This window comes from Puma concolor, chromosome B4, assembly GCF_028749965.1.
Source record: "Puma concolor isolate L17-30 chromosome B4, mPumCon1.1.hap2, whole genome shotgun sequence".
Classification (NCBI taxonomy): Eukaryota; Metazoa; Chordata; class Mammalia; order Carnivora; family Felidae; genus Puma; species Puma concolor.
In genome coordinates this window covers 93,102,636-93,127,714 of record NC_141673.1, presented here as the reverse complement: position 1 = coordinate 93,127,714, position 25,079 = coordinate 93,102,636, and the positions used below count along the sequence as shown (strand labels likewise).

General features: G+C 36.3%; 1 long non-coding RNA gene across 7 annotated transcripts in view; it reads left to right on the top strand.

Moving 5' to 3' along the window:
- The window catches only part of LOC147579298 (uncharacterized), a 68,521-nt gene extending 47,721 nt beyond the window's left edge, over positions 1–20,800 (top strand). For 3 of the 7 annotated variants that reach the window (XR_015253787.1, XR_015253786.1, XR_015253784.1), the window contains 4 exons: positions 6,305–6,491; positions 7,199–7,272; positions 12,482–18,682; positions 19,687–20,800. This is a non-coding gene — a long non-coding RNA (uncharacterized LOC147579298). The remainder of the gene's footprint in view (positions 1–6,304; positions 6,492–7,198; positions 7,273–12,481; positions 18,683–19,686) is intronic. The other 4 variants (XR_015253790.1, XR_015253789.1, XR_015253788.1 and 1 more) reach the window with 4 other exon arrangements.
- Positions 20,801–25,079: the final 4,279 nt, after the last annotated feature.

The window sequence follows — 25,079 nt, the reverse complement described above, 5'->3', positions numbered from 1 at the left end:
TTTCTTTCGTTCTTTCTTTTTTTAAGTATAGTCTCTTTCCTCACTAATCAAGCCCAGTAGATCTTTGACTTGCTTTTGCTATGACTTAAATCAAAGTTTGGCCTGACATGCAGAAAAGAAGATAGTGGGGAAAATCCTGAAGCTGACCTTGTTTCCTTGTGGGAGAGAGGACTCTACAGTGTTTCCCCACATGCAGAAAAGGCCACCTGTATAGGATCTAAGTATTTAGAGGATTTGAGGAGGCCAAATGTTTGGGCACATACATTCAGATGATCATCATATGTCAGGATTTCAGGCTTTCCCAGCAAGAGCCCTAATCTTGGCATAACAGAACTGACTCCGTCAAGCACTCTATAGTCTTTCCCAGCCCCTGCTCTCAGCCAGACATCCTGTAAGCAGTCTCAGAATAAGGTCAACTCAGATGTCCAAGGTTCTGACAGGTGGTAATGGTGCTCACCCATGAGCCTGACTTTTTTCATGGGTTGTAGCCTTGTCCCAATTGCTATCAAATGCCTAAAAACAGTTCCCTCATATATAGTTTTCTAAGTTTTTTAGTTGTTTATGGTGGGAATTTAATTACAAAACTAGGTACTCTATCATGGCCTGAACCAGAAGTCTCTTAATAAATGCTGAATAAATAGATTTATTGAGTTGAAGGGAATTCTGGTATATCCTGATGAAAATATTGAGGAGGCATTGGGAATTATCTGTATATCGGCAATAGTTAAAAGAGGCTATAAGAGTGGTTGATGTTTTCAAGGAAGATTATACAAGACCAAAGAAAGGAAAAATTTTAAAACAACAAATTAGGGAACAACAGTATTTATAGGGTACAAGATTATGAGAATTCAGAAAAGACTGAAAAAGTGACGGGAACATAAATATTTTATCTAGGCATTCTGTTGTGCTTCAGTTAATTAACAAATTTTTGCTGTAATATTCTAGAATTTGTATAATTAACAAGGAAGAGATCATATGAATTTGTGGGTAAATCAAGGATTAGGGTTCGATGAGGAAGAATTTCTAAGAAGAGTAAGTTTTGAGTTAAAGACTAATTGGATCAAAGCATGATGAAATGGGATAGATGTAGGGAATAGGGTTAATTCTGCCCTCAGCTAAGCATGAGCAGGATTAAGACTTTGCTGCTGTAATGCACACGAGGAAATAAAGAGACATGTCAGGGTAGAAAAAAACAAAACAATGGCTCCAGAATTTTCATGTTGATGGAGATTCGGAGCAACAATGTAGTTGAGAGCAGATTCAGGGCACTTGTCTGGAGGCCGCATTTCCCTAGTAAATACACTTAAAATTTAAAGTCTGTGGTATAGATCAATGCAAATAATATTGAGTTGATGTTTTCAAACACACATTTGCTAATTCTCTTGTCATTTAAATAATTAAGTGATTATTTAACTTGGGGTTGTTTGGGGAAGCTACTAAGGATTTTAGAAGACCTTTAGTTCTCTCCAATCCTATCCCAAACTATCTCCATTCTGCTAATGAAATGCATTAATGTGTTGATAGAAGAACAAGGTGGAAGATTCTAAATGAAAGAGGAAAGCAGGAAACATTACCCTAATTGGTCTGAAAGGCAGAAATTCACTTTAAATTAGATCTCATTTGTAAGTGAGGTAGGGGAAGGTTAGGTCTTTAAAAGTCAAGCTAACACTGTTAAAAATAACTCATAAAAATACTGGTAATTTTAAACCTAGTAAGATGGAGAAAATCATGATGCTATGGGGTCTGTGCTGAAGTTTTTGTAAGTCTAGTCGTTGAGGTGAGTATACCGTAGTGCATATGCAGGTGGACATTTTGTAGTTAGCAAAAGGCACGCGATTGGATGGAGAAAGATTGATTCATGATCATCTGCCTGTCTGTGACATAACAAATACTCCATGATGAAACTGTTCATCAAAACAGAACGGCAGTAACCAAGATAAACTATATTGTATTACCAATAGGGGGCTCTGTGGCTTTGCAATACAATTGTGCTCATTCATTTAAATGCCCCCCCAACCCCCTCCAAAGAACCACTTTGCTTTGTTAATAAACTGTTGGGGCCTTCTATCCATCCATCTATCCCTCCATCCTTCCATTCTTTCAGTTAGTGTCATTTACCTGCAATTCTTCATTAGTTAACGGTGAAAATACTCAGAAGGCAAATAGCTCCACTGCTTTCTCTCCACCTCATTGGGATTGTGGGAACTCTTTTTGAGTGGTGAGGGTTAGGGTAATGAAACTTGGAAAAATGCCATCCCAGGATTCCTCTGTGCTACTAATATGCAAATAATTTAATAGTAATGCAGTCAAGAGTTCCCTGAGTAAAGACTCTCCATTTTCATCACTGTTGGTAAGTGCCAAGAGGGACAGATGAGAATAAGTTATAGCCACATTGTGACATGTAATAAATCTTCCAAAAGAGGTTTACACATACTCAGCTCTTTGGCTTTTATCCTGTGTACGACACTTCTGTTTGCTTTGCATCTAAGCAACAGAAAGTAATCAGCCTCTAAGAACTTAATTATTGGTTGCACGGATAACCCTTAGGGTGTGTGTGTCCAGTCACTTGGGCCTCCTCCTACATCTCTCATCACATAAAGCAATATGCTTCTCTGAGTGCCAGCCTCTCTGGAAAGCATGGGGGTTCATTTCTTCTTCCAGGGGAAGACAAAGGGCTGCTGAAACAACAGAATACATCGAAATGGCCCTTCTTTGGGAAAATGAGCTGCTAACAGTTCTTGATGACTGAAACAAAGGAAGAGTCCTAGGGCTAGAAATCACTCAAGAACAGAGCCTTGATAACAGTCAGCCGCGGAGAAGTAGAAATTGTAAGGAATTCTAGGGAGAGCAATGGGGCAATACTGTAACAGGCTTGCAAAATCCAACTCAGAATCACACTAGTCTATTAATGAGACAAGTTTAAACCAGTCACACTCCCACCTCTAAACCAAACTGTTAACACAGTTTAACACACTTTCAAAGGGGCACCCCTATGATGTGCTAATGAAGTCACTTTCTTCCCAGCAGGAGTCAATGGGCTTTCCCTTCTTTGTTGAGCTCTCTTTGATCAGGCAAACAAAATACTCAAATACCTTGTCAATCCTGGCAGGCAGTGTGTTTTCAAATGTATCTTAGGGGAAACTGAGGCGTAAAGGATCAAATTTAAAATTTAAAGGTAGTACAATTATCTGAGTTTGGATGGATTTTCTGCTCCAGCTTTTCCCTACTGCTATTTAAACGTTGTGAAATGAATAAGAGCTGTTCAGGTATAATATCTTTTAAGTTAACAACTTGGAGAGTAACAATAGCTGTGAAATGCTCTCTAATTGTTAAACACTGAACAAATGTATGAAGTATTACATTTCAATTTTTTAAATTACATTGCAAATCGTTTGTGTGAAACTAGACATTTAAACAATTGGGTTAAAAAAAAAAAGCCTATAAGTACTAATGGATACATTCTAGAAACCAATGGATACATTTAAAGCAACCAAACAATTTAATTCAATTATTTTCAGAATAGCTTCAATGAAAGCAATCTCTTCAAAGGCATTGTTCCAGGTAGCTCCAAGGACAGAAACTATATTTTTTTAGATTAGGACAGTGGTGTGTACATTGGGTGTTTCTTTTTTTTTTAATTCTTTAAACTGTACACACAAAAATATACAATATATACTTTTAATGTGTATTCCACATTTCAAAATAAAAAAAGAATTTTCAAAAAGACTTTGTTGCATAGCTGAAATCTTAAAATGAATTGAGCAGAGACAATGCATTTAGCATTCTTAAAAGTTTCTTGCAAGATTTTATAGAAAAACTGCCCATTATTCTATTTGACAACAAGCTTATGAATTTTGAAGAAAACCAAAAAGAGAACCTTAAAAACAAAAGGATCTCTTTAACTGAACTACATAATATACAGATCACTATCTGTAATTTTTTTTATGAGCCTCTAGATTTCGGCAGAAAAGATTTTAAAATTTCTTATTGCTCTTATAAACCTTTGTGATTATCTGACAATGATTCATGTAATATTATTGTATATCTGACTTTGGCAGTTACCCATTACACCATGTTAACATATTTCAATAAGTAATCAATTTGGTTTCCACTACGCTGATTTAATTCAGGTTTCATTACTTGCCTAGTATTTATTTTTTAGGCATGTTGTCCATCTTAGTCTAGGACTGCCCTTTTTGCATTAGCCATTTTAGGATAAAATACTTAATAAGATTTGCATTTAAAAAATGAACTAGAGGAACTGGACCCCCTCCAGCCAGAACAAGTAATTATGTCATTTGTATTGCAAAGCAGGAGTGGCTATAAAGCAATGGTATACTTTTTTAAAGATTGATAACCTTAAGCAGTATTATATTACACATAAAATGGCAGGTCTGACAGAGGAACTAAACGTGGGCAGTGTATAAAATCCCGAGACTTGTAGAGAGTTTCAAAGTTTTTACTTTGCCTTCCGATGACATACTCAATTAAAAGCAATCATTTACAGTCTATGTCCTTATTTTCTATTATATCTCCGTGTCCTACATCAGTCTTTCTCACAGAGAACCCTATGTTTATGTAGATAACCCATGTCACATAGGACTGAACGCTTTCAGATTTACGTCCTAATATTCAGAGGCCAAAGTTAGATTGTATCTATAAGAAGTGGCCATACAAATGAACCTATTTAGTTGCCTGTAATCACCTAGGAGGCACTCAGTCTGCCCCATTGAAATTTTCCATTGTTCATAATGACTGAAACCTGGCAATGCTGTTGATGTTACTGTCACTGCTAAGAAGAACCCAACAGAGAACCTTTACTGAGCCTTTGGTAGTCAGTACTATGCTCTAAGTGCTGTGTTAAGTACTATCTCATTAATCCTCACAATAACTTTTCAAGGTTGGTATTAGTCGTAGGAATGAGATGTGTTTATGAAGGTTACATCACGATCCCAGGGCCACAAGCTATTAAAGTGGTAAAATTGGGATTTGAAACCAGTCTAGGTCTAACCCCAGAGCTGATGTTCTTTTTTTTGTTTTTATTTATTTTTGAGACAGAGAGAGACAGAGCATGAGCAGGGGAGGGGCAGAGAGAGAGGGAGACACAGAATCCGAAGCAGGCTCCAGGCTCTGAGCTGTCAGTACACAGCCTGACGCGCGACTCGAACTCACGAACTGTGAGATCATGACCTGAGCCAAAGTTGGACACTTAACCGACTGAGCCACACAGGCACCCCCAGAGCCGGTCTTCTTAATCATTATGATAAACTTATAAAAACTAAAAAAATCTTTTAAAAATATTCCTAAGATATTCCCCTAACAAAAGCATCTATGACTATGTTTCAGTGAATGACAGGGCATTATAATTTCCTGGCCTATATTGAAATCTTTTGAATTAGAAGTGGTCCCCTCGTTACTTTGTGGAAGAAGGTTTGTGATAGAATGTGCCCAAATTATCAATTATGGTCTTTCTTTAGGATGAAAGGATACATAGCAGGTTATTATTTAGGCAATGGTCAAATTGATAGTTCTCAGATTGGATGAAAGTGCTCCGAACCTTAAGTTCACAGGGCTCACATTCTCATAAAAGGCAACAGAAAGACATGCAGGGCAAATGGGAAAAGCAGTCTCATAAGAAAATCAAAATACCTCAGAAGCACTAACCAGTGTGATATGAACCAAGAATGCTGACTGCTGACCGGGAAAGCTTCTACTCTTCTTACTTGCTCAGGAAACCCATTTAGGGAGTTGTTAAAAACTGAGAGAGGCAATTTAGAGATAGCAACATCCTCTTAGACTTCAAAGAGGAGGAAATATATTTAGGGACCTTTCTGATATAAAAAGCCATTATAATTTTGAAGCTTTTCCTTAAAATATATCTTTCTCAATTTGAAACTCTAATGTTCAGTAATTGAATTCAATGTTTAATTGCTCAATATTTCAATCAACAGTCTACTTGATACAATAAATCAAACAAAGCTTCCGATAGTGTATTTTATATTATTTATACAGACATACAGATACACATATATGCATATATATTTATATCATAATTGACACTCAGCATTTTTTAGTTAATTACGGAATACGATTTATTAGTTTCCCAAGGCTGTCATAACAAAGTACCAGAAAATGATTGCTTAAACAATAGAAATGTGCTGTCTCACAGTTTTGGAGGCTCTAAGTCCAAGTTCAAGGCATCCATAGGATTGGTCTCTTCTGAGGCCTGTGAGGAAGAATCTGTTTTGTGCCTCTCCCCTTGCTTCTGGTAGTTTGACAATCTTTGATGTTTCTTGACTTGCAGAAATATTGGCCTGATCTCTGCCTTCGTCTTCACATGACAGTTTCCCTGGGTGCATTTCTGTCTCCAGTTTTCCCCTTTTATGAGGACACCAATCATATTGGATCAGGGGCCTACTCCACTGCGATATGACATCATCTTACCATTACATCTGCAATAACCCTGTCTCCAAATAAGGTTACATTCTGAAGTACCGGAAATCAAGACTTCAAATATGGGTTCTGAAGGGACCCAATTCACCTCATAACATAAGCTTTAACTTTTGAAAGGAGTTATAAGAATAGAGTTATAAGAAACTTTAGAAATCCATCTGTCTTCCATATGAGAATACCTCAGCCCAGAGAAATTAAGTGGCTTACCTACTGAACACAATCAGTGGCAGAACTGGGACTGAAATTCAGATTCCAATATATAAACACAATGTGGTTTCCCACTGCCTAGGCTGCAACTTACGAAGAGTGTACTGGGATAAATTATTTCATTTAGAAACTGATTTTTTCTTTTCTTTTCTTTTTTAATATTTGTTTATTTATCTTGAGAGAGAGGGAGAGAGAGTGTGTGTGCACAAGAGACTGGGGGAGAGGCAGAGACAGAGAGAGAATCCCAAGCAGGCTCCATGTTGCAGTGTGAGCCTGATGTTGGGCTCAAACACACAAACTGTGAGATTATGACCTGAGCCGAAATCAATAATCTGTTGTCCAACCATCTGCACTCCCCAGGTACTACTCCTAAAAACTGATTTTTTTTTCTGATAGGAAAATTAAATTGTTAAATAAGATTTTAAAGGTGAGAGTGTATATGTTTCACACATTTTATGTAGAAAATTATGGAAGCTTCACAAGAACAATATACTAAATAGTTAAATAACAATAATTTAATCTCGAATTCTCTTTTCAGGGACACTTAGGTATCAAAGGCATTGCAGAAAGCACTGTACTTCACTATCTCAATGTATCTTAAGACTTCAAAAGGTGAGTGCAATTATTCTCATTAGAAAGATGAGCAAAACAGAAAGATGTCAAATAAGTTGACTAAAGTCACATGGATAATAAGTTGTATAAGTAGAAATCAAAAAGGTCAACTATCACTGTGCTGTCCCATATATTTGATTTTTGGTAGCACAAAACAGCCTGTAAAAGTATACAGGAAGAAGAGATCAAAGATGAATCATTTTAGACATAATTTTCCTGCTGGAAGACATGGCCACCATATAAGTAAAAGCACTCCTTAGGTAAGAGTGTGAAAAGGAGAAGTTCAAGGTGTCAAAATTGAATCATTGATGAAATTTGTAGTTAATGTGAAAAATGTTCAATAAATTTGAATAGACAAAGACCTGGGAGATTTGAAGAGAACCAGGAAAGACTGCAGCCAGATATCTTACATTAGGAAAGATGTGAATGAAAACAGTTTATTGAACCTAATCCCATACTGGAAACAAATCTTACTTTGATATTTGCATCACCACTGTCTGGTGTGCAAGAAATGATTAGTAAGTATATATAAATATATTGGAATTAAAATTTTGAAAATGTCTATAGGAAGACATTTTCCATAGAATTTTGAGGATTATAATTAGATATAAGTGTAGTAAATGTACATAATTCCATAATAATCTATTCTACTGGTTTGAAAATTGATCCATGCAAAGGAGAGTAATAGCCAACATTAACTGAGCACATACTATGTTTCAGGGACGGTTGCAAATAGTTTATCAATATTGCTTTTTTCCCCGCAACAAATTTATGATGCGGGTACTATTACAATCTCCATTTAAAATGAGGAAAATGAGGTTTAGAAGTCACAGAGTAAAGGACCCACTGGATTATTCAGAGCAATCACTCTTAACCACTGATATCACCAAGGAAGAAGAAATGATACATGAAGGAATTTAATTCAGCTTTTTTTTCACCTATCATAGCACTTGGCAGGTATTTAATAAATGTTGGATAAAGTGCACTGAAGTTTTAAGTTATGTTTTATTAAGGATTGGGTGCATGGAAATGCTGAATAGTACAGGGGTGTCTTCAGGGGATAAAGCAGATGATGCTACAGAATGAGAGGAAACATCCGAACCAAGAAGCCTCATCAAGTAAAGTAATCTATGCATAAGCATGGATAGACAGGGTAACCTTGTGTAGAAAGGGAAATACTCTGCTATATATTGCTGTGTTTCATCAGATCTTGAATTTCAGAAATCAATATAAGAAAGTTAAGTTTAAGTTAATGGTCATGAAACCCATGGAAAGAATTTCCCTGGGAAATTTATATATTTTGCAATTATCTATTTCAAAAAATTGAAATATGAACCATATTATTAATATTGTATAACCATAAAAATCTCATCAGTAAGTTATTTTATTTTTTTTATAAATTTTGTTTACTGTTTATTTATTTTTAAGAGACAGGCACAACACGAGAGGGGGAGGGGCAGAGAGGGACGCCCAGAATCCAAGGCAGACTCCAGGCTCTGAGCTGTCAGCACAGAGCCCCAAGCAGGGCTCAAACTCACGGGCCATGAGATCATGACCTGAGTCGAAGTCGGATGCTTAACCAACTGAGCCACTCAGGAGCCAGCCCCTCAGCAGTAAGTTATTAAAACAAAATAGATGATAGGTGAATTATTTGGGAGTGTGTTTATGAGTGTATGGAAAGTTATATTGAACTATTAAATGGCAAAATGCCTTAAATTATTAAAATAAATAATATTTAATTAATATTAATACATATTTAAATAGTTAATTAATAATTATTTAATAAATAAAAAATGCCAAAATTAGTCAATGTGAAAATAACTAAATAATTGAGTTATTTAGCATCAAAATAGTTTGATGCTAAAATATATGAACAACTGCCTCAAGATATGGACTACTTAAAATATATAAGCCACTATTTACATTTCAAATATAAACAGATTTATTTCACATTTATTGAGTTTCTGTTATATGCCAAATATTGTGCCAGGCTCCAGAATGTCTTCATATTTAAAAAAAAAAAAAAAAAACTACTGGGGTGCCTCAGTCAATTGATCATCCAACTCTTGATTTAGGCTCAGGTCATGATCCCAGGGTTGTGGGATCCAGCCCCACGTCGGTCTCTGTGCTGAGAGAGTGGAGACTGCTTGGGATTTTCTTTCTCCCTCTCTCTCTGCCCCTTCCCCATTTGCATGCGTGCACTTTTCTCTCTCCTTCTCTCAAAATAAATAAATTTTAAAAACTTTAAAAATTAAAAAAAATTAAAATAAAACAAAATAAAATAAAAAATAACTACCATTTGTTAAATTTTTTTTTTTTGTTTACGAACTGTGGAAACACTTGGCATTACTAATTTTCCCCAATTAGAGAATTTTGATTTCTACATCTTTTAAGTGAATATACGGGTGCCTGGGTGGCTCAGTTGGTTGAGCCTCCGACTCTTGATTTTGGCTCAGTTTTTTACCCCAGCATTGTGGGATCAAGCCCTGCTTCAGGCTCCATGCTGACCATGGAGTCTGCTTGAGATTCTCTCTCTCCCTTTCTCTCTCTCTCTCCCTCTCCCCCTCTCCCCTACCTGCACTCACTCTCTCTAAAGAAAATGAAATAAAAAATAATAATTAAAAATAAATGAATATAAATTTTTGACAAATATTTTCTGAATGTTAGATAAAATTTTTGCAGCCTCAAACCACTATTCACTATGTTTATCAGATTCAGAGGCTGAATTTAAAAATATACTTATATTTTCCATCTTTTTTGAGAAAATTATTAGTATGCCTTTAAGCCTTGGTACTAACCCAAAGATAGCTATTTCAGTCAGTTGCAAAAAAAAAAAAAATTCTATTCAGGTGCAGAAGCCATACCCTCTCAGACAATGGGCCTAACCTACATACTAAATAAAAAATAAATGGGAATATGCAAAGATAAACTTACCTAAGGAACATCGGTAGCTATTTCTGCAATAAATGCCATTTTCAATCACCACTACCTCACTAGAGGCAAAGGGCCCAGAAAGAACATTAATCTAACTCAGTATTTTGGAAATACTCTTAATTAACACATGAACTTTATCACCTCCCCTACATACTTCTTCATCTACGTTCTCTAACTCATAAATAGCATTATTAGCCTTCCACGTTTTCCAAAATGGAAACCTCAAGCTATTCTCAAGTCCTCTCCCTCTCCACAGCCAATCAAATGTGAAATTCTGTCAGTTCAGCTTCCGAAAACTGATGGCATTCATTTCCTTCTCCACTTGTTCCTTAATTCAAATGCCCACCTTCTAACCTGGACTAATGCAGGAGTCACTAAAGCCCTACCTCCCTCTGGTCCGCTCTGCCCTCCAGTCAGTCTTCACTTCACCCAAGTTAAAGACCTGACTTGTCATTCCCTGCATAAAAATCTTGTAAGTTCTAGCCAAAGAATCCAAAGAATTCTAAAGAATCTAAACCATTCTTTTTATGGAATTCATGTTGAGAGACTTATGGCTTCTGTGCCGGTCTTTTCAGAGCTGAGCATGAATAAAAGAAATGACATTGGTATTACTAAATAGTTTTACTACAAAATTCTTAACTAATGTATACTTATTAAATATTTACAATGATTCCAGCTATAGTTTTAAATTCCCTTCAAATACATATGTACATATCATATGTTGTATGTATTATGTATATGCATTACATAGATGTATATGTTTACATTTTACTTTGTTTTGAAAAACTTGGTAAGATGCTTTGAACCTTAGTAGTAGTAATCTAAAGATGGCCACCTTATTAGGTTGCAAAAAATGTGCCCTAAATACCCTAGTTTATTATTCAGCAAAGTGCTTGGAGGAGGCACAGTAGATGATGAATAGTAAAGATGGGGTTATTACTCAAGTCTCATTTGTGACAGTTGACTTCCGTGATATTTATCTTACATTTTTCTTTTTGGCTGTGTGTGTGAGTGTAATACAGTTTATATATTCGCATTTGTCCATCTGTTATTATATTGGCAGCAGGAGATTTTCATTGATTAGTTTCTCTCTATTTGCTTTTTCTTTCTCTAAACCTTCGTGCTGTAATGCAGAAGATTTATTTTCAATGATTTATTAAAATGTAATTCTAAGGTGACTCCTTATCAAGGAAGTAATCTGCAGGCTATCTTTGTTTAAACTTGCAACCTGCTTTGTCAAGGAAAACTGCCTATGAAATTTTCATTATAATAGACAGCTTTTCATAATGAATGAAAAACAGCTATTATGATTGAAAACAAATTGCTCTGAAACATATTCTTTGAAACAATGTGCTGCTTAATTGTATTTTGGAGGAGGGGGGGGAGCAAAGGCAATTCTATTTAATTGGTTACATTTTTCAGTTCTATAAATTAATTTGCACTACCCAATATCACTTAATTTTTCCCTAGGAAAGCTTTTGCTTGCCCTAGCAATATTATAACTGCTAATTCAATTACACTGAAATTGTTTAATAGAAAATATAATTGCTTATTCATACAGAATACCCATTAAAGCAGTGCAAAAGCGTGAACCCGAGGGTTACTGCATATTAATACTTTGGGAATAAAGATGGGAATGTTGTGCAGAGAAGGTGCTGGCTGATCTTTAATTGTTCATCACCTGCCTCCAAAATAATATGAATGGACCCAAACTAAATGACCACTCATTACAAGTTTCAATTTAGGAGCTTGGCTGGGGTCAGCAGATTGCTTATGCTGATCGCAATGATTTGAAGTTGTGATTACCATAAGCAATTTAAATTTTATTGATCTCCTCTTCTGAAAGTTGTAATTGAGCATAGATGTTGGACCCAGAGCTCTCCAAACTAAATTGTACTCTGAAGCCCTTGCTGGATTCCTGCAAGAATCAATAAGCAGTCAGTCACATTAACAATGAAATAGGTCCATTAACATACGGTGCTATTGGTGAAACTTTATTTAGGAAGGGTGTTAGTTCACTTCATTGTTTTATCAATGAATCTTGGCTGTACAAGGAAAAGTATTGCTTTAATATGTATAATAAGCTTGTATGAAAATGAAATTATATATTATAAATATATGGAATATGACTAGGTAGGCAGTTGAGTCCTTATATGAGAGTCATTGTGATTCATATCATCATTTTACTGTAAACAGAGGTTTCATATGACTGGAATTGCAGCTTGCCCGCTGCAGTGCTTTGCAGTAATTCGGGATTTTTATTCCTCTTTATTAGATACAAGGTTTCCCTCCATCAAGGTTAAGTACATCTCGAAGTCTCCATGTTCAGTGGTAAGTAGTGGCTTGTTAGGGAAGCTATATGACCTATCCTGCTGAGCTAGAGTGAGAAAGCTGGGAATTCTAACAGAAATCCAAACAGGTCCAGGCAATTTGGGACAGCATTTTATACCTGGAGCACTACTGAGCTTTAGGGACAACTCTGGCTTACATATTGTTATCAAATTATAAAACGCTTAAAACTGCAAAAGTCTATTAAAGCTTTATGACAATAGGGCATTATTTGTTTTTCCAAAATTAATCAGTTAACTTCTCTTTCATTCGCTTCCCTCTCAAATTATGAATAGTAAACTCCAGAAGATTCCCCACCTCTTGGAATTTTAAACCCAAAGAAGCATGGGGATGAGAACACCAACATCTAAGAAACTTCTTACTCATCCCATGAGTTTTGGGATGTCTGAATTACCTGTTGCATGGGGCTCTCTAATGTGGCATAGTATAGTAAAGGAAAAAGAAAATGAGATCAAAAACGTTTCTGTCTAATGTTTATTACTTGAGGTTAATTCAACAATAGTACGTACGGCCAACTTTTATTTTTTGATTCAACCAAGGTCAGGAATGAAGAGGTGGGAAGGAAATGTCAGATCAAGGGTCAGATCAAGGTAGAGAATCTTATCTGATTCAGGATGTGCTTCAGGTTTCTGCTAGAATATCTCAAAGAATTCTGGAACTCAGCTTCTCAACTACATCTTTTGCCCTCATGACCTTGATGGTACATGTAAAGCCCAGTGGAAATTTACTTCAAATATGGCCTTGGGTCATGTCTGTCTTTATGGGGAAGGTCTCTATAGTGGCTTTGCTTCAACAATCTCAAACAGCAACGAGGATTGACATGGGCTATGGAAGAGGCATACCTTATGGATCTGAATATCACATTTTTTACCCACTTGTATTATGGAAATAGAGCTAAATGGATTGGAAATGTTATACAATCCTTCTATGTTTCAGTTTCCTCAGTAGTTTCAGGAAGATGATAGAGGACACTTCATATCTAGGGTTGATGTGGAGATTAATTGAGACAGTCCATGTAAGGAATCTAGTATAGTGCTTGCTACAGTGTATTCTCAATAAAGGTTATAATAGGAAGACACATGTCTGGGTTGCCTAGGATAGCCGTGGTTTCTTGTAGTGTCCCCTTACAACGGTTTGGATGAAAAACTAAATGTCTACTTGAGCTATCATTATCATTCAATGAAACTGTGAGTCAAAAAGCATGGCATGGACATTTTCTCCTGACAGAATGAGAAATTGAGAGAACTCGAGGAGCCATATGGTCAGTTAGAGAGGTAGAGTTCATGCAGGACAAGGTGATATGGGCTGCCAAGAACTTAAGTAGGCCTAGACAAAATGAAAAACTACTAAACATTTTCTCTTACCTACTCCCACCTTCCTTGTGAGAGCTCTGCTCCCAACCTTAAGTGGTCTCTGTTCCGCCCAGGCATCTCTTCTTTAGTGTGACTTCCCTCACTGTTTGAGGCTGCCTAATACTTCCTAGGATGGCAGTGGGTTCAGGGTAACCTTCTTTGGAGAAATAGCTCATGCTCTGGGTGTTGTTTTTGTTGTTAATCGCCTCCACCCTATTCACTTTTAACCCATTCTTTATACTCCATCTTTGGTAAATGATTTCACATTTAAATTCCGATTAAATTGCAATGGCTTGGGTTTTTTTGTTTGTTTTTCAAATAAGTTGTTTATGGAGTGGGTGATGAAGTGAGTGAATGAACACTCAGAGGGGTTTTTGTGTTTTAACAGATGTCTGGTGATGCCGTACCTGAACTTTAACAAACTATTCTTTTTTTAACGAATTTATTTATTTTATTTATTTATTTTTTTTAATGTTTATTTATTTTTGAGACAGAGAGAGACACAGCATGAACGGGGGAAGGGCAGAGAGAGAGGGAGACACAGAATCGGAAGCAGGCTCCAGGCTCTGAGCCATCGGCCCAGAGCCCGACGTGGGGCTCAAACTCACGGACCGTGAGATCGTGACCTGAGCTGAAGTCGGACGCTTAACCGACTGAGCCGCCCAGGCGCCCCATTAACAAACTATTCTTAACAGGTAACTGTTCTTAAAAGGTAAATTTCTAGGTTCCATAGCAGGCCATTAAAGGAGATAGTATAAAGCAAGAAGCTTTCCAAGCAACCCTTAAATCATATATTTAACCTACTTGCATGGTGGAGAAAATTTATGAGAAGATGCAGAGGAAGATACACAATAAGTGGATGAAGTGAATGTTACACAAATTAACTAACAGTAAAGCAAAATAGAAGTGATAAAGTAATAGAAAAAAAAAACAAGGAAAATAAAGTGGGGTTGCTTTGGAGACAACCGAAGCTAAGGGGATGATAAGTTATTTCAATGAATTGTCCTGGGTTCAAATGCCAGTTTCATGGCTTACTGACTATGTGACTGTGACTTACAAGTTTCATCTGTAAAGTGGGTATAAAAATACTATTTACTTTATAGGTCATGAGAATTATGTAAAAGAATCTGTGTAAAAATACTTCTCATGCAGCCTGGCACCTAGTGAATGCTCGATAGTGGTTATCATGAAACACTTAATGCGGTAGAAATGCAAAGTAACATTTCTCGCATCACACTATTCTTCCTACTTTAATCTATCGAATGCCATAAACAAGAAAAGCTTTCATGATTAATATTTTCCTGTTTTGTTTTTTTTTCCTGACTGGTAGCCTCTAGAGAAAAGGTTTTTTTCCCTCTTTGGTAAAATGGGTACTTTCTCTGGTAAATGATTTCTTTTGCCCCAGAGTGATTTGGCTTCAGATCGTAGTATGATTAAAAATTTAAATCCAAGAGTCTATGATAATAATTAAGCAAGGGCTGTGTGTATTTTGCTTCAGGGCAAGTGTCATGCCCACCAACAAGCTACCAGTTGTTGGAATTACGTGTAGAGTAAGGTTCCTTCCTGAGCCATGGAGTTTGTATGCCCTGGCTTCCTACTCACAGGCACTCACGGGCATTACCCTGACACATAATTTCAACAGTTTAGAACCTGAACCTAATAGGTACGCATTTCTGCTCAAATGACAGTCAGTCCCGTGTTCCTGAGTCAGTACAAGGCTTTATGTAGTGACTGTGACACCGAGCAGCCTTCCATCTTGGGGCCCCTCTATATCCTACAGCTTTGTAGTCCTCTCGGGTGTAATGTGTTGCAATTCAATAAATTGTTGGATAACCTCTACAAATAAAGAGAAGGGAATTCTCAAAGAGAAAGTCCTTTTGCTTTCCAATCTGCCTGCTTTCTAAGAACCCTTGCCTCATTTCCCCCTGTGCACATGTTTACCTGACACCAGCAGGGCTGTGTGTTCTACAGACTTGGAACAGCAAACTAGAAATACCGTACTCTGTACCAAGACTGCCTCTCGGCAAAGAATGGTGTGTATGAGCAGCCCGTTTTCCAGATGCATCCTAGATGTGAGACTGTAAGTTTCCTTTATTGACTTCAATATGGATAGTGGCCACCTGAAGGGGGGTGGTATGGTGTGTGCTCGGACAGGGAAGAATCGCTCCACAGACCAGTAGGGGCTTGTTCTTAAATAGAATCCCTTTGAATTCAAAACATTTACGAAACACAAGGTGAAGAATATGAAACCATTTCTCTAATTCACTTTATTCTGAAGGGCATACATCTTATGGGAATGTGTGACCAACCAGATTCAACTCTGCTCACATCCTGTATTTTAAGGTCTAAATTTAACTAGTTAACATTTAAATGGATTGGGGCTATTAGTACAGAAAGTGTGATGGGCTATGTTCCCCAAAATTTTACATCTCCCACCCCTTCAGCCTTTTCGCTTTAGGCCTGTCGTTCATATTCTCTGGCTTGCATGTTGTTTCTCAGTTAAGACATAACTTATAGGTCTTACTTTTCTTATTCTTTTTTTAAGTATTGAAGTTTCTCTGGAGGTAAAAATGAACATTTATTTTATGGAAATATCTGTACTTATTTAAAGACTCAATTGCTTGATTATTCAAGAATTATTAATTTGTATAATAAGCTGATTAGTACAGTAATTATATTTAAACACACACACGCACGCACACACACATACCATTTGCATTTTCTGCGCATAGTTATTGGCAAATAGGCACATGGCCATACTGAACCCGGCAGTAGGTAGTGTATTTTTGTGCCCTGGGAAAAGAAGGAATGGATTTGTGAATGGTTTGAGGTTTTTGTACTACTATTCCTCTCACAGAACCCTGAATTTTTTTAAACAGCTGTCTAGGTCAAGCATAATGATTCTGATGAAAAGTGAAGGATTCTACTGTATGTAATTGGACTTTGACAGAACAGTTTTGCATAAAGAGAAGGTTATTATTGAAACTTTGCCATGACAAAGAAATTGGTACAGCTTACTTTTGTCATCTAGTCTTAAATTCATCAACCTTGGTTTAAGAACGGTTTTGATACCACAGTGAAGAAGAAAAAATTTCTAGTTTGAGGTCATTAGACATGAACCGTTTGAACGAAAGAAAAATGAGTCGTCTAAAATGGCTACAGCGGAGGATATTGTTTGTATCAGCATGGAACAGAATGAGCCGCCTCAGAAAACTACAAGAATCCCAATTAGACAAATTTTTCCTCTGGATGGAAACTGGTAACAAAGATAAAGGAGTCCAATAACGAACTCTTTATTTTTCTTTCTCTTGACACACCCCCTCTTTTGTATCAGGCACTAAAAAACATGCCTGCCCTAAAATCTTGAAAATTGAGCATTTTGATGTTTCCTCCCTTTTTTCTAAGAATTTAACATTTCCCACAATTTTGTAGCACTGATAACTATCATTCCTGTCCCCTGATAATCTCAGTTCCATGCAACTTGTAAAAGGCAGTCTGACCCTGAGACTTCATAGTGGGTGGCAGATGGCTTTCGTGAATGCCTATTTCTGCTATTAAAATAAAATGACAGGAAACACCACAGAAGTTTCTTTTATTTGAAAAAAAAATGAGGGTTGTCATATGATGTGAAATACAAATCTAAGGGCTTTGGCAGTCACTAACCTCACGTAGCATGGTTATCACTGGAAGGTAAATGTAACATCCACCTTCAGGTCTCCGTGAAAGATGCATTGTGCGAAAGGCAAGACAGTGCTTTCTGGCCCAGTACTTACACGTGTAGCAATTTATTATATGAAAATGCAGAGTGCAACTCAGACAACTTGTGAGCACTTATTGAAGTTGCCAGGCAAAAATATTTTCCTCCATGCTACATTAGCATTTTCTGGTTTAGACCAGCTGATCTTTTTGAATTGGGCTGCATGAATCATCACATCCAGTATGTAAATTTCATACGTATATTTAAATATTTTTCCTTTCAAATTGGAAACAGAATTCATATTATAGCCAATATAGTCTGGAAAAAAAAATAAAAAGTCAGGTTGCTGTCCTTTGTTCCCTCCACACATCTAAAAATTCTAAGAGTCTACAAGCTTAATGTGGAGAGCATCAGGGATGTTTTCAATAGTCAAGAGTGTCACTCATTCTACTTTTTCAAAGTTCTTAGTTCCCATTAATAATTTTATATACCATAATCATTCATCTTGAACATTTGCTAATACGTTTAAAATGCCATTCTCTACTTAATTGTTTCCAACAAGCGCTTTTATTGAACATCCACCAGGCAAAAATGTACCATTTCGAGTGTTCTGGAACCTCCTGCTTTCGTTTATTAATAACTCCCAAACAGAATGTCTGCTTTAGACATTAGTTTCCGAAATAGAATCGAATCTTAATTAGTTCAAGAGAAACTCTACTTAAGTAGTCTTAGAGAAAATGCGCTAATTTCCCCTCTAATATATCCTCCTGTTGTTTGACTGTGATGAGAATGGTCTTTTAAAAGAGGCCTCAGGTGTGAAACCAACTGTTCAGGCTCATTGTCAGCTGCTGGTTTCTAGAGTATTAATTCAAAATTAGTGAAAATATAAGACTATGTCTACATTGGCCAACTCTATTGCAAAATTGAGCAATTTTCAGTCAAGGGTGCAGCATCCTCTACAATGCCCTTGAGGAAGATTCAGAAGCTCATTCTATTTCCATCTGCTTCCATCATTAGAGAATGCAGTTGATTGATTCAACCTCACTAACAATACGAACGGATGCTGTTTAACTAAAAGGTGAGTATAGGCATAACATCTACGTCAGAATTTAGAAAAATAGCAGGCTCTTTGTTAATTTATATACAGATATGGATACACATAAATTTATACATAGATACATATAATTTTTAAAGATAGAAATTATGGGTCTCATGGTATGAAATGCCCTTATTTGTATTGGGCCCTTGTTATTGGGTGAAAAGTGCAAAACAAGAGTGGGCACCCATGAGCCAGCTAATGCCTCTCATTCCGTCTTCCAGCAGGAAATGAACACTGAATACGAATAGCACACATCTTCCACGCCACTCATTTAGCATCCTTCATATGTTCCGTTATCAGCAGCATTATAATTCATATTATTATTGATGGAATTTGTGTATATAGCTGATTTCCCTAAAAATATCAGACCTTCCTTTTGAGTAAAAATTGGTATATATTTAAAATCCCTTGCGGGCCCTAGTGAAGTGCTGTATACAAAGTAGGCACTCAGGAAAAATATGTTGGAAGATAAATTAATCAAAAGCATTATATTATAAGCTATCTATTAAATGCTTAAGTACAGATTGTTAATTGCCCCCTAATATCTACTCACTTCTTCTTTCCTGTAGGAACACAATGCCTATCCCCATCCTCCAGTTTTAGCAGGGCACACGGCTGTCTTGTTAGGGACTACATTTCTCCATCTGGCTAGCAGATAGATAATATGTTCAATGTCTAGCTCATTTCTTCAACAATGAAACTGGTACCTTCTATCTCTTTCATCTTTTCAGGGGTGGTGGTGAGCCATCTTCACTCATGTGAGATGAGCAACACTTAGGGAATGCTAGAAAATGAGGCAGAAGGAATCTAGATAAAGTAAAGCTTTTTATGTGTTAGAAACTTGTCCCCTATCGCTGCACTGTTACATGTGAAAGAAATAAAGTTCTATTTTCTTTTTGAGTGATTGTATTTTGGAGTATCTTTGTCACTGCACCTTCACTAGCAGCCTCTTTTACATAAATGCATAATGTTCTTTTCCATAGGTGCCATTCTAGAATTTCATGGATTCACCTGTTGTCCCCTAGTAGGTCTATGATAATCTGAGAAAGCAGCTAGACCGGACCCTTGCAAGAGGGTTTGTGTCCTACATGTTGAAGACTGAAGAGGACTCTGTTAAGAATGCCAGCTCCCAAGTAAAATATGGGCAAAATTGGTTGGAGTTGAAGTCTTCCTTGTAAAGAGGTGCTGCACATTTGAGAAGTCAGCACCACACAGATCCTCAGACCAGGCTACCTTCATCAATTATGCAATCCGTAACTCTGCCTCAAATAAAATCAACAGGAATTTCTTTTAGGCTTTATAAATAACTGAAAACAAAGCTTAAACTTAGCCTTGGATGATGAAACTATTTTTTTTCTAAAAGCTTCTTTGTGGCCACACACACACACACACACACATTATAAAAAATGGAAGAAAAAAGTTGTTTTATATTTCTGCTTACACAGAAATCATATTATTGTACAGAGTAAAACAGTAAACTTAACTTTGGGGCTCAATTGAGACTTGCTTAATTGATTGTTCAGAATACAGATATTCAAGAATATTACAGAAAGTTTCATTATAATTTACTAATCAAAATACTATTTTTTGGTCATTTTTGTTTGTTTGTTTGTTTGTTTGTTTGTTTGTTTTGGCCAAATACAAAATGGCCATTATTCTAGTACAAAAGGAAATGTTTGGGGGAGTTTACTGAACACAAAAAAATCAAGTGATTACTAGAGTTATTTGAGCTTATAGCTGTCCTTCAGTTGAGATTTCCAGAAATATCTGCCATAAATTTTATTCTGCATTTTAGATTAAGAAGGCAGTGTTTATTTCTGATAGGGTCAATGTATTTGCAGAAAAGGAAAGAAAATCTCTATATAACACTTAGGTTAAGTTTGCTATTTTGAGCAATAAATGTCGATGTTATAATAACATAATTTTTCTCCATAATACTAACCTTTTGAGAAAAGAAAAGCCTTCTTGTTGTTAAGCTGATCAGTTCTGTCTGGGTAAACAGGACTTAATCATGTAGCAATTACTTGTTTCAGGAAGACTCTCTGTTATTTGTGTTGTGTTAATCCACATCAAAATAAAATAGCCTTGGATAGGTAACTTTGTGACTTAGACTGACAGATGATGATTGAGAGTGTCTAAAAACCTCATTTATGGCTCGATTTTAAAGAGCTAATTGAATCACTATACATTTAAATATAGTCCTTTGAAGATTTTTAGCAATCACTTCTAGAAAAAAATAACTGGTTGCATTTTTTAAAATTACCTGAAAAATAATAGCAAAATTCAATAATGGACTGAAAAAATAATCAATTACTTGAAAGCTACCCAGTTTTTTCCAAATTACAATTATGTACTAAGATCCTGAGATTGGGGGATCATTTTAAGTAAAATTTCTACCAACCTCCCTTTATTTGAGAACATTTCTAAACTAAAAACAATTAAGTTTTGAGATCCATTTAATTTTTACTTCTTTTAAGTACCAGCATAAACATCTGCCATCTGGCATAGAAATTAACTCATATGGTGGGAGGAGAGATGAGATTTATTTAAAAGTTCTTTGTCTTTGATACTTTTCCCTACTGCATTTTCCACTAGTATAATTTGAACCTGACTGTATTTAAATAACCATTTATCGCCATAATGGAAGAGCAGACTTAAAAATACATAACTGCTGTCATTCCAGGAGACCGTATTAAGGAAACATAGAATTTGCCATTCTAGATCAGACCATTTGTCTGTCTTGTCTAACACTTGCCTCTGGCGGTGGCCAATATTGAAGACAATGGAGAACAGCAGAATTATGCAATGTGAGCACAAGCCATTTTTTAGGGGAATAATTATTTTCTCAGTTGGTAATCTTAGACTATGGAATATTAGAATTGAAACACCCCCATCTGTTTACATTATTAATATTTTTATCAATCGATAAACTAACCAGTTCTGTTAAAATTATTGTACTGAATTATACTTAATAATCTGTATGGTATTTCTGTATTTCTGTATATGAAATAATCTTATTGCACTAACACTGGGTATTTTAATGCTATGATTTTTGAGCATGAGGAAAATATGAGGACTTTCAGCTACAAAGCAAAAAAAAAGTGCCATTTAATTTCAGTGAATAGTGCAGAGTCTACATAAAGATGTATTTACAACAAAAGTTCAGCTTTCAGGTCCAGAAATTTAACATTATCTAATTTTATAGAAAAGTTACTATAGATAGTAGCAGAAAAATCTTATTCTGAGTGATTAATGAATTGACCAGAATATAGACCTACATATTTTAATCTTCCTTGACAACTCACTAATGTTGTTGAAGAAAGTGCTATGGAGGCATCTTGATCCATCTCTGAAGTTATAGGCAGATGCAACAAACGGAATACTTACCAACTGTAGACCTCAAACACACTCATACACGATCTCTCCAATGCGCCAATCATCAACTTCCTGGTGTTCCCCAAACCCATTACTTGCCTTCACCTTACCCTCTGCTAATCCCTTCCTTACCTCTCCCCAAGTGAATATACATGACTTTCCTCTGAGATTATATACATTATGTACATTCTTGCATAAACTGCTATAATCCCTCAAGGAATTATAAATGCATAAAATGTGTGTACTCTGTCAGTCAACTCTTCATTTGGCCAATAAAATATATTTATAAAACAGCTTTTTTTCTGATCTTCACAATCAGAAAAAAAAATTGAGGGTCAAAAGTGAATATTTGTTAATTAGCAGTACTGACCAAACGACAAGTCCCACTAATGATGAGACCACCTGTTTTGAACAAGACCTCCTTAATGTTCAGAAATCAAGAGTTTTAAATAATTTGGGTAAACACCTGCACACCTGGTTACTCGGCTGAGCTGAAAAATGGTGAGTGTTAGTGGCTGAAGTTAGTATCAGACATCATTTCCACCCTCCAAAGTGCTGATATATCAGCTACTAATTTAATAAACTCTTTTTCCTGAAATGACAAATTCCTTTGGAGATATTTTTTTTCAATATTTGTTGTTATCCATATTGAGGGATAATAAAATCATATATGACCATGGATGACTAAAGATATCCAAATGAATATGCTTAGGTAGTGAATGAGCTTTTAAAGTGCTCCTTTAATAGGTAAGTAGTTGAAACAGTTTATTTCCATTGGCTTTGTACTTTACTGACAGTAAAAGAAGAGGCTCAAAAAAAAAAAAAAAAAAAAAAAAAAAAAAAACAACCCAAAAACTCCAAAACAAACCAAAACCAAATCAGAAAACCTTTTGCCTTCTTCCAATAAGAGGTGGAATGCTGATATTGAGCCCAGCTCTAAAGACATCTGGAAATCCTTGAATCAGTTCCTTAGCTCCTTGCATTTTGTAGGTTAGTCTTTCCATGGAGGCAAAAAGAACTCCTTCAGAGCAAAAAATTCTTCCAGCAAAATCAGTCCCTGCCTTTTACATGGAGCATATCCAGTCAGAAATAAACCTGGCCAAGACTCCAATCCATAATTCTACTAGACAATTTTTAAATCTGTTAGCCAGAACCTTGACTTTAGTATAAGGTTTATATATCTCTCCAAGTCAGTGATTCTCAAAGGGAGCAATTTTGTCTCCACATCACTCCTGCCCCAGAACATTTGTCAATGTCTGGAGACATTATTATTGTCCCCACCGTGGGGCTGGTACTGGCATAAAATGGGTAGCAGTCTGGAATGCTGCTAGACATCCTACATCGTAGAGGGCATTCCACCCACAATAAAGAATTGTCTGGTCCAAAATGTCAATAGTGCTGAGGTTAAGAAGCCCTGTTCCAAATAAAGGGCGTTAGGAACACAACCAGAGAAAGTTAAAATGTTGGCCCACACATTCGGGAATGAGAATTGCAGGCATAGACTGGGACTTAAGTTAAACATAAACATATACAATTCTCAAAGTAATACACTAGGCTTCTGATACCCATTTTTAGTGCTCCTCTCTAAGGAACTAGGAAGAGCCCTTCTATATATTTCTGGTCAGTTCCTCAGTTTTCTGGTGATGCTGACGTGCCTGTCTCCCACGCAATTCACTAGGTCATCTGTGTTTTGTTTGGTCATGTCCTTGTTTCATGCTCTGCATTGCTATTTGCAAACAAGTCTAATCACTGAGAATGCAATGGCCTCAGATTAATTTTAAGCAGCAGCCTTTGTCCTATTATTCCTATGGGAGTTTTGCTTGCTCAGCAGCTCTGTGTCTAAACTGACCATTCTGTGCCATACTGAGACAGAGTGAGAGATTTGTTCTGCAACCTTCCACGGAAAAGATCACTTCCTGAGGAAGTTCCATTTGGAAAGGCACCCTTCATTGACTGTAAATATAAACACTATGACATTCCTGTACAACATCAGTAAAAATCCACTTACTTCTTGACCCCACTTGCTGCAACTACTCAATTTTTTCCCTCTTTAACCATTTCATGCCCAATAGCAAAAAAGACAAAATGTCATAAAGTGACAGAACATGCAAAGGTATCTTTGCAGTTCCAGGAGTAGGGATATTTTTAATTTTAAATTTTTCTAGAGGATAGGGTGCATTAATCAGCTGTCATTTATCCTGTTAATTCTGAACTGATAGAAGTACCTATAAAAAAAAGTTTACAGTTGTTGGAATTCATTCAAACTTGCTGCAGCTCTTGGATATCAACACCAACACAGACTTTCAAAATTGCTCCAAAGCTGAATACATGTCTTCAATAAACTCTCAAATGATTAAGTTTAAAAATGAGTATTGTCTCAGACGACTGGTCTGATTTTCCGTTGTCATTGCTTTTCTCCTTACTGAACATGCACATCATATAACCTCTCTATCCCCTTTCTCTTGCTTTCTATACTCCTCTGCCACTTTTATTGCTCGACCATTCCTGAAGAAATGACAAATGGTTATCTTCAGATCATGTTTGAATGAGAGTAATAATAATAATAATAATGATACAAAAATACAAATTCAGAGAAGATGTGTTTGATTCAGAAGCCTGCGTATTTGTGCATGGTGTGAAAGGTGTCCTAAGAAGGTATTAATCTTATTTTCTCCTTTCATTTTACATGAAAGCTGTCATTATTGGGATAAGAATAAAATGAACATAAGTATGATAAATGATAAGCGCACATGGAAGTCAATATACCACTCTGAGAGAGCATTGCTAATCAACCAGTGCAGTAGGCTAATGCACCATGTGAACAAGCACCTCAGAGAGATTCTAAATTTGTAACTCAGGGAAGCTTGGCATTTAACTTGAGCTGCTTTTGGCTTAAGGTGAAACAAAGGGTACAATCATGTTCCATTTGTGCATTACAGTAGCAAATCATGTTTCAGAAGGTGCCTTTGCAAGACAATGTAAAACAGAAGACCAATTCTAT